This window comes from Anopheles aquasalis, chromosome X, assembly GCF_943734665.1.
Source record: "Anopheles aquasalis chromosome X, idAnoAquaMG_Q_19, whole genome shotgun sequence".
NCBI classification, from domain to species: Eukaryota; Metazoa; Arthropoda; class Insecta; order Diptera; family Culicidae; genus Anopheles; species Anopheles aquasalis.
The window spans coordinates 1,045,773-1,055,294 of record NC_064876.1 but is presented as its reverse complement, the minus strand read 5'-3'; the positions used below and the strand labels follow the sequence as shown (position 1 = coordinate 1,055,294).

The 9,522-nt window shown below is 46.9% G+C and overlaps 1 protein-coding gene and 1 long non-coding RNA gene across 8 annotated transcripts in view; both read left to right on the top strand.

Annotated features, from left to right (window-relative positions):
* Positions 1 to 1,113, top strand: part of LOC126572542 (potassium voltage-gated channel protein Shaker) — an 81,882-nt gene extending 80,769 nt beyond the window's left edge. For all 7 annotated transcript variants that reach the window (XM_050231963.1, XM_050231936.1, XM_050231954.1 and 4 more), the window contains one exon: positions 1 to 1,113. This exon is cut by the window's left edge and continues 4,326 nt beyond it. The gene's annotated coding sequence lies outside the window, so the exon portion shown is untranslated.
* Positions 1,114 to 2,146: 1,033 nt separating this feature from the next.
* Positions 2,147 to 9,251, top strand: LOC126580921 (uncharacterized). Its single transcript, XR_007609124.1, has 2 exons — positions 2,147 to 4,815; positions 6,758 to 9,251. It is a non-coding gene; the product is annotated as an uncharacterized LOC126580921 (long non-coding RNA).
* The last annotated feature ends 271 nt before the right edge of the window (positions 9,252 to 9,522 follow it).

Sequence of the window (9,522 nt, the reverse complement as noted above, 5' to 3'; positions counted from 1 at the left end):
ACGACGATACGGTAGACAGCTCTGCTCATCGTCAAGTCAATTACTCCCTCCCCTACCCTCCGCTCCCCCCCCACCCGTCCCCCATCACACGTTAAGAGAGGAGAGATGCTTTTCCTACAGCTTCGCGTTACGTGGCATATCGTTGGGGGGGAAAAAAGGGGGCCCCCTTTCTCATTCCATTCTCCTCGTATCAAAGCTCATCCCCCCCCCCCTCCTCAAAATCCGCCCCTCATTAGGTAGCGATCCCTCTTGCAGAAGGGGGGCCACAAATGAAAAAGCTTGAAAAACCAGTTCACTAGCTAGCCGGAGCCGGATTCGCGCGGTTCTGCGTGCGCTCCGCTGGAGGTCTCGCTAGGCCTCGTTCTTCCTTACCCTGCTCTCGTGCCACCCCCGGGGCTCCCGTTTTGAATCTCTCCAGTCTCCTGTTTAACTTGCAAACTAAGAGAGAGAGAGAGAGAGAAAGAGCTGCTGCGCCACCGGAACAAAAACAAAAACCCGAAAGGGGCTCCAAACGCTACGGGCTTCCGCTCCGGCCACAAGAGCGGTGTAGAGCGATGCCTGCGACCTGGACCACCAAGCGCACAGCACCATGAGTTCGCCTAGCGCCTAGGTGCACGCGCCATGGCCATCCAGACTTATTAACCCGATAGACTTAACCTAGGTGCCGGCCAACCTGCTTCCCGGTCGGTTCGGTCTCTCCTTTCCGCTCCGCTAGCTAGCACGGTAGCGTTCCTGTTGCGAGCGTACCGTGTGCCTTCAGCTCGGCAGCACAGATGCAGGAACAGCCGCCGTAGCAGCAACAGCAGCAGCAACAGCAGCCGCAGCAAAAACAGTTAAAAAAGCAAGCAGTAGCAGCAGCAGCAGCAGCAGCAGCACAGACAAAACAATTATTAAAGCAAATTTGCTCGCACTGAGACAGTTAAAACCCAAGGGACAAGGAAAAGCAAACCGAAGCAAAAGGGTGAACGCGGAAAGCATTCAGTCGCGAAATTAGGAAAAGGGCAGAAACGCCATAGGCGCCCGAACGAGCGAGCGTGCGTGCGTGCGTGCGTGCCTCAAACGCGTTTTTTCAAAATGATATTTGCAAATTCAAAATAAAACCTATTAATTTAATTCTTTGGCCCCCCTGTTGCTCTCTCTCTCTCTCTCTCTCCTGCTCTTTCTCTCCCTCTTTCTCTCTCTCTCTATCCCTCTTTTGCCCCTCGTTCGTGTTCCGAAAACGATCCGAATGTCTGGAAGGCCGGAATTTCGCCGGGAAAATCTTGTTTTGCTTTGCTGTTGTCAGCCGTGTCATGGTGGGCGTGTGCTTGCTGTTGGCTTGCTGCTGTTTGCCGTTTTCTGCTGCTGCTGCTGTTGTTGAGAATGAGCTGAATGGAAGGAAAGGAGTGGGCGGGGACACTATTGTGGAAAGAAACACTTCCCGGCAGACTCAAGAGCAACGCCTGAGCTTGCTCCCGTGCTGGCGGATAGATCCAGGGTTCATGATCGTTGTGTAAATAGCAAGGGAAGGATTTGCAGACTGCATTCTCTGCATGCAATGCAACCCTTGATGACTCGGTAATTTAAAGATCTAAAATCCAGACATTAAACAAGTCCAAAAGAAGGAAGAGAGATCGCAAGCAAGCAAGCAAGCAAGCAAGCAAGCGAAAGAAAAGTATCAGATAAGTATCAGTGACGCAAGAGAAGACACCAACACACAATGGAAGCGCAGAGGAAAATCAGGAAAGCTCCTGGCTGTGGGCGAACGTAAATTGATGGAAAAAGTAATAAGGAAGAGCAAAGCAGAACAAAATTCAACAACCGTAATCCGCAGGGAGCCAGAGAGCAGCTAAAAGAGAGATAAATTTAGAGAGGAAGGAAAAGCGAAAGCGAGAAAGAGAGAATGAGAGAGAGAGAGAGAGAGAGAAATCAGGCAGGCGATAGACATATTAAGGGGAACAACCCTAGAACAAGACCGAACCGTATCGGTGGGCCAGAACGTACCCAGAAATCGTCCAAATAGCGGGGCGCGCACCGGGGCCACCTTGTGTTCGCATACTTTCGCGCCCACACGCAAAAAACCCGGCATTTCCAACATTTGGCATTACCGGAGCGCGGTGCAGGGGGGATGGGATGGGAAGGGGAACCAAAAGGATGGGGGGGGGGGGTGGGGCCCGGAACGATGTGTGAGTGAGATATTACACCAAATACCAAAGAAATACGCCCTGTTGCTGGGCGGGCAGACCGCGCAGTTGTTGTAGAAAAGTCTCGTTATCAACTCGTTTAAACCGGAAGTTGCGAATCACAGTCCAACACACACCCAAACACACACACACACACACACATTAACACTCGAACAAACCAACACATGACACGTTCACACACGCAGATGTATACAGGATAAAATATATCATTATACACAAGTAAAGGCCACTAGTGGCGCAACGACAGCTTGAAGCGGCCGACAATGGCGACAATGAGGACGATGATGATGACTATGATGATGATGATCATGTGAGAGCTTAAATGAAAGAGGTAGAAAGAGGTAGCAGCACGCACACGTTGCATGCGTCTGAGTCGTGCGCATATAGCGCAGGTCGAGTGAAAGCCTGTAGAAACAGACAAAATAAAAAAAAAACCGTAAGATTACCCTTTAGATAGTCCTTTGAACCTAAAGCAAAAAAAAAAACAAAGCACAGCAACGGCCACGTAGGCGAGCAGGGCCAGGCAAGGCAGGCCCCCTTGGCTGACAATTGGAAAACCAGGATCCGGGAAAAACGATGAAACGATGGTTGGTGCAAGAGATCGGTGGTGCGTGCCAGTGGACAGGCCAAACAGGCCTCCCCCCCGGGCAGCCGCCAGCCCAGCAGCCGTGGCCCAACCTTGCTGTTGTCCAGCTTCCCCAAAAGCCAAAAAAAAAACGCGAAATCAAATAAACTTTATCCATATCGTCTAGCTGCTAATTGAAGCCTCTTAGAAAACGCACCGTCAAGCTTACGCCAAACAAACAAAAACAAAAAAAAAACACTCACATAATCACCGAAGAGGTAATAACGGGGGAACAAGAGGCGCCGGACAGGTGGGGCGACAGTGGGAGGGGAAAACGAAGGACAGGAAGACGAAAACTAGAAGACGAAGGAAAAGACAAACAAAACACAGACAAACCAAAGTCGCGTCGCTGTGAGTGGAACGTTGTCAATCGCAACGAAGGCAAGCGCCCCCCTCCCCCCACCACTCCTTTAGGCTTTGCTTTAGCTTTAGACGGCCCTTTCGCGCGGGCATCGCGCGTCGCCCACGCGATTGAATGGAACGGATCCCGAATAATAAAACAGAAGAAGAAAGAAAAGAAAAAACAGCAAACACCCACTCGTGTCTGCGGGCGGATCTGCGGGCGAGCGGAAGTCCGAACGGAGGCCGTGGGTCGTGGGGTGCTGCAGAACTAAATTAGTAAGAATAGAAAGAAAATTTAAAGCAAAAAAAAAATAAAATAAACAAACGGAAAACCCAACCAACAAAAAAACACAAAAAAAAAACGAAGAGTCAAAGACACCCCGTGCAACTAGCTAGAAGGTAGTGCAGGAGTGACTGCGGGAGAGGGGGAGGGAGGACCGGGAAACCGTGCAAACTGTGTAAGTTAAATATAGTAGATAAAGAAGCAAAGAGAAAGGGGGCACGCGAACGCCTAGGCAATAGGCATTGGCTGTTAGTAAGTAGACAACGATGAAACGAAACACAAAAGAAAAAAGAAACCAAAAGTAAAACCAAAAACCAAATAAATATAAATAGAGAAAAAAACAAAGTTTGTCGCTGCTGTGTGGGAGGTAGGGGGAGAGGATTCGATCGTGGGGTGGTGGGGTGGAGCGGGGTGGATAAAGAATAGAGGCAGTAGAGTAAAGTAGCGCGCAAACGATCACCAAACCTATTGCGTCGGCCAATGCGTTTTGTACATTTTTCGCCAGTTGCAACAGTAGTAGTAGAGAAAGAGAGGGAGGAAGGGAGGGAAGGAAGGGCTAAAAGCGATGCTAGGAAAGACCAGGAAAACAAACCAAAAGTGAAAGAAGAAAAAGAAAGAAAAAAAAACATGCTAAAGCTACATTTTTCTCATATCTGCAATTATTATCCTTAGATGGGCGGCATCATAAGAGTGGAAGAGATGAACAGACAGCGGGAGAGAGAGAGAGAGAGAGAGAGAGAGAGAGAGAAAGAGAGAGAGAGAGAGAGCGAAGCGTAGGGAAGGATTGGGTGTTCGAACCCCTAGAGAATTGACGGTAGGGTGTCCGCAGGATGTGACTACTATTTGTTTAGATCTAGAGCCTTTCCGCTCCTCCTTCAGCACTGCCGGTGCATTCTCAAACTACTCTATTCGCCCCCGCCCTCCCCCGGCCCGGCCTTCCTCTTTCCCCCCTCTTTCCCTTCTGCCTTCTGCTTTCTTCTTTCCTTGCTTTCTTACCTCCTCGTTTCCCAAAACAAAAGATCCTCAGAGAAAACGTGTTTTCGGTGCCCTGTGCCATGGAGCAGCACCACTGCGGCTAAGCGGTCATGTGTCTCGTGCGATTATCAAAGGCTGTAGCTACACCCCAGCCCCAGACGGAGCAGCGAGCAGCAAGTGCAACAATTGGATGGATGGCTGGTTAAGCACGTGGTCGATGGGCACACACAACAAAAAAAAAAGAAACAAGAAAACAAAAAACGGAAAGACACACACTACTCTCGCAACCCCCTCACAATTACAAATGCGGCATAGCAAACCAAAAACGGGCAGGCTGGGGCAGCCTGCAGGATGGAGGCAGAACGAGCACAAGCAGTGAACCAAAATTCTTATGATTAATACAAAAAGTAAGCTTAACTAAAAACTATTTTAAATAAGCTGATATCCCTTTGAAACGAATAATAATAATAATAATAATAATAATAATATGAACAATGAGTATATCAATAATAATGAAGTAGTAGTAATGATAATTATTATAATTATAACGATTAAACAAGTACTAATAATAATAACATTATTATTAAATTAATAATAGTAATACTAATAACAATAATAATAATAACAATAATAATAATGCTATTCATAACGAGGATTAGAGTGGCGGAAAGGGTGATGAAGTCGATAATACTAATAAAAAAAAACTAATAACAGCATGCACGCATACACCGACAAAGCTGCTGCTGAACCTGGCTAGCGTGTGCTAGTTTCTGGCTAGTTCTAGGGTGAAGTGGTTAGCTCTACAGGAGGCGCATGTGTGTGGGTGTGTGTGGTTGTGAGTGTGTATGTGTGTGTGTGTTTGTGTATGTGGAAAGTGTGTATGCAAGATTCCGATCCGTTCGTGGGAGCGTTAGGAGGAACGCGACGCGGTTAGCCATCAATCCCGGATTCTCGCTCCCCATTCATGCTATGAGTGCTACCTAGTGAACGTTAAACGAGAAATAAAAAACAGAAAAAGAGAGAAAAAAAAGCCAGTACACGAACGGTTCAGTGTTGCAAGTGTGTCCAGTAACGCAACCATCGAAACCAAAGAAATATCTCCAATTCAAACAAATCGTAAGCCATAAGGAGCAATCGCGAAGCAAGCCCAAAGACAACAAGATAAAGCGAAAGACAGAGAGAAAGTTGGTGGCTGTGTGCATGCGTAGCGACAGAGAGAGAGAGAGAGAGAGAGAGAGAGAGAGAGAGAGAGAGAGAGAGATAACGAGATAGGAAGCAAGAGAGAAGGACCGGTAGAGGAAGTGAACAGGGTGAGAGTCAAATTTAAGAGTCTATTAATTACTGTAACGTTAACACAAACGTGGAGCGACGTGATTCACCACTGCAGCGAGTAACAATTACGTGAAACTTACCCTTTTTCTCCAACTTCAACTCTTTTCTCCAATGAATATTACATAAAACAGCCAACAAGCTAGGCAAACACGTACCACACCACCTCACACAGACGTACACGCAGACAGACAAAAGGTACAGCAGGGTAACGAAGGAACGCGTATGGGAACAAAAAAAGGCCGACCTGCTGCGATCGCTGCTTAGTTATCGGCGCTGATTGGCCAGAACTTGGTTCGTATGACATAGACTCACTCCTCCCTTCCCTTCCACACACCCTCAAAAGAGCTACGATAGAACAGAGCTACGATAACAGCACGGCTCGTCATCCTTACTCCACTAACGACAAACACTGGCTTGTAAAATTCCAATGGCCCACGATATCGATAGATCGGTACAAAAGATAGCTCTACACGCAACACTCCTCCCCTTCCCCACCCCCCTCCCCCTCCACCACACCAGACACACACGCGCGACAGCTGAATCAATCCCGCTGAACGGCTGCAAAACATTTGACGGATTGCGAAATAAAATAATATAAAAAAAAACATCCACACCCATACACAAACAAGAAACTGTTTCGTTCGGTGCTTGAACCGCTATTCACCAGGCTGCAGTAGTGAAGGCAAACGGAAACCGAGAACGAGTGGTGAGGTAGGCTAGGAAGCTGTGCAGAAGGAAAGGATCAAATTAAACAGAGCTTGGGCCATTGCGGTATTCTGCCTGTTGGCAAACTACTACTACTACTGCTACTACTGCTACTACTACTACTACTACTACTACTACTTCTTTTACTACTAGACAGGTTCAGGAGCAGGCCATGCCATGAAATCTAAAAAGAAGAGCAATAGACGAGAAAGAGGAAAAAGAGAAGAACCTAACACAAGACGAAAAAAAAACAAAGAACCATGCAAAAGATACCAAAGAAACTCTCGCTAGCCTCTCGTCTGTTCCTTCTAGAACTCCGTCTCGGTCTCCTTCTCCACCGAACAGCAAACAGACACGGAGGGAACCACACTTCAGTAAGGCACATACACGCCAGTGGAGGCGCCTGGTAGCCCACAGCCTGCTGCAGCGCCAGCTTCCTGTGATGCAAACGGATGGGTAACCTAATCACTGGTTGCCCGGCTGTCCCGTTTCCGGTGAGCTACGCACGCTACGCAACCGTACCGTCCGCAAGGACAGGGAGCAACCGCCTTCACAGGCCAATCGGTACCCGGTCCCTGTGCGACAAGACCCAGTTTAAGATGCGTCCTTCCTCTCTACCGCGGGGCATGGCAGCAATGCAGGTGCAGGATGCAACATAAACCAAAACCTAGGAAGAGTTAGTGAATAGAAACCGACGGGGAAACGGAGAAGAACCAACAACAGCAACAACAAAAAAGCAAAAACACATACAAGGTAAAGCCAAGCTGATTAGATAGAGCTAAAGAAAAAAACCATGGTTAAATGCATATTTTGGTATTGAAATCGCCTCAAGTAAAACCAAATAATTCCTTTTTTTTAGAATGAACTTATCGTAATGCTTAAACAAGGGAAGGTTACGGTATGTGCCAGTGTGTGTGGGATGAAGATGGGCGTTAAGAAGAAAAAAACGAAGGTACCGGTGAATCGGCGCGAAAGAAGGACTAAGCTAAATTTACTCATCCTTAGGAAGACACCCGACACAGAAATCCCTTGAGAGAGAGCGAAGCAGAAGAAGAAGAAGAAGAAAAAGAAGAAAAGCAAAATGTACACAGCGTAGTAAAAAAACGAGAGCAAACGAAAGAATATGAAGAACAGGAAGAAAACCAGTTAGAAAAGCAACAAAAAAAAAAACATAAATAAAATGAATCAGCAAGCAGTGAAGGGACGCATCACAGCAGCAAACAACAGCAACAAATACACAAGCAAGAACGAACAAACGGGCAAGGTGTTGTGGTTTAGTGTGTCAGGTGGGGTGGTAGAAGAGCGAACCGACATAGTATTAATAAGAGGTAGTGCCGAACGATGGCGGGCAACGGAGTACGATCAGTTATCAGGGACTGTGTATGGTGTGAGGTCCCTTTTTGTTTTTTTTTGTGTGAGCTGCACCAACGAAGGTGAAGGTGTGGGCGAAAGAAAAAAAAAAACAAGGGCCAGGCAGTAGCGTCCAGGTTGCGCCTCATCATTATTTAGGATCACAATGCCTGTACACGTATACATATGTACTTTGCCTATATGGATATGTATATCAGTGCATACACCGAAACACACCGACACACACATACACACTCACTATATGTGTATTGCTCCTGCCAGAACATTTTTTTATACAATCTCAACCCCAAAAAAACCAGAATCTAATGTTAATAAAAGCAACACAAAAAAAACCGCATTCTTCGTACGTTGCAAGCTAAACAGAAATGCCCTTCATGCCGACGAAAGGAGAGCGACCAGTTGGGGAAACAGATGAAAGGAAAATGGGGCGGGGAGACGGGCTGAGAGGAAGCACGATAGTAAGAAAACGAGTGAAAAGATGAGTGAAAGCGAAGGATGCGTAACATAATATCGCTAGCAAAATTTAATAAAGAAGAAGACGAAGACGAAGACGAAGAAGAGGAAAAAACAAAACAAAACGTAAAGGAGTAAGGAGTCGCACTAATAACTTTAAAGCAAAAAGAAACAACAAAAAAACGCCAAAATCAAATTGACAAGCTGATCCACTTTATTATGGCTTTAGACGATAACAATCGGCGGGCCCCGCAGGCTTTAGGGCAGTTACTAGTCAGAGCAAGGTGGCCTAGGAGGCGAGGCGAGAAGCGTTAGAAGCGTGCTGGGAAATGCTTGGGATCCACCACCGCCCCCCCCCCCCCCCATCACCCCCTTCCTGCTCCTCCTCCTCCTCAACAGACGACACAGAAAGCCAATAGATAGAGGGGCGGACAGGTGATGCAGGTCGGTGCCGTCGGTGTTGTTGTCAATGTTGTCGACGCCGAATTAATCGCACACCAGCACAGCTACAGACTCCTTGACAGCAGATGGCTCTTGCAGGCTCCGCATTTATTCCTTAGCCTTAGCCCCTTTTAGCCAGAGCGCGCTGATTAGAAGGAAGGGCGGAAGATATGGTGGTCCTATCTCTCTCTCTTTCTCTCTCTCTCTCTCTCTCTCTCTCTCTCTTCCTCTTTTTCTCTTTATTTCCTTTTCTTTCTCTAGCTCTCTGAGCGACCAAAAAAGGTACTCTGGAAACCGGGCAGTTGTAGCAAGGCGTACCGTAGAAACCGAAGTGGAGCGAGCCGACATGAAATTGTGTGTAGTGGTAGAAAGTGAAATTCAACATACTAACACCATCATCGAACACACAGACCACATTCACGCCCAAAAACAACACAAATTAGTAAACTTAAAAACCAAAAAAAAAAAAACATTCAAATTCTAAAAGACACACTCGATGCCAGAAAGGGGTGCGAAAGGAAGAGAAAGAGAAAGCAGAAGAGAGTCAGAGAAATAAAGGAAAGTTTAGCCTCCTTCGTGTATATGGGTGCATGTGTGTGTGTGTGCGAGTGTATGTGTGCGTGCCGCTGCATTCAGTGCAAGTAGTAGAACCCAAAGAGCGAAATTCGAAAAATTCATCAATTAACCCCCCTTTCCCCAATGCATCGTAGTACAGTGAAGAGTAAACATAGGAGAGAGAACAACTGCTACCCACACACAGGCACACATACATGCACACACATTTATATACGAACCAATGCAAACGAGTCGCA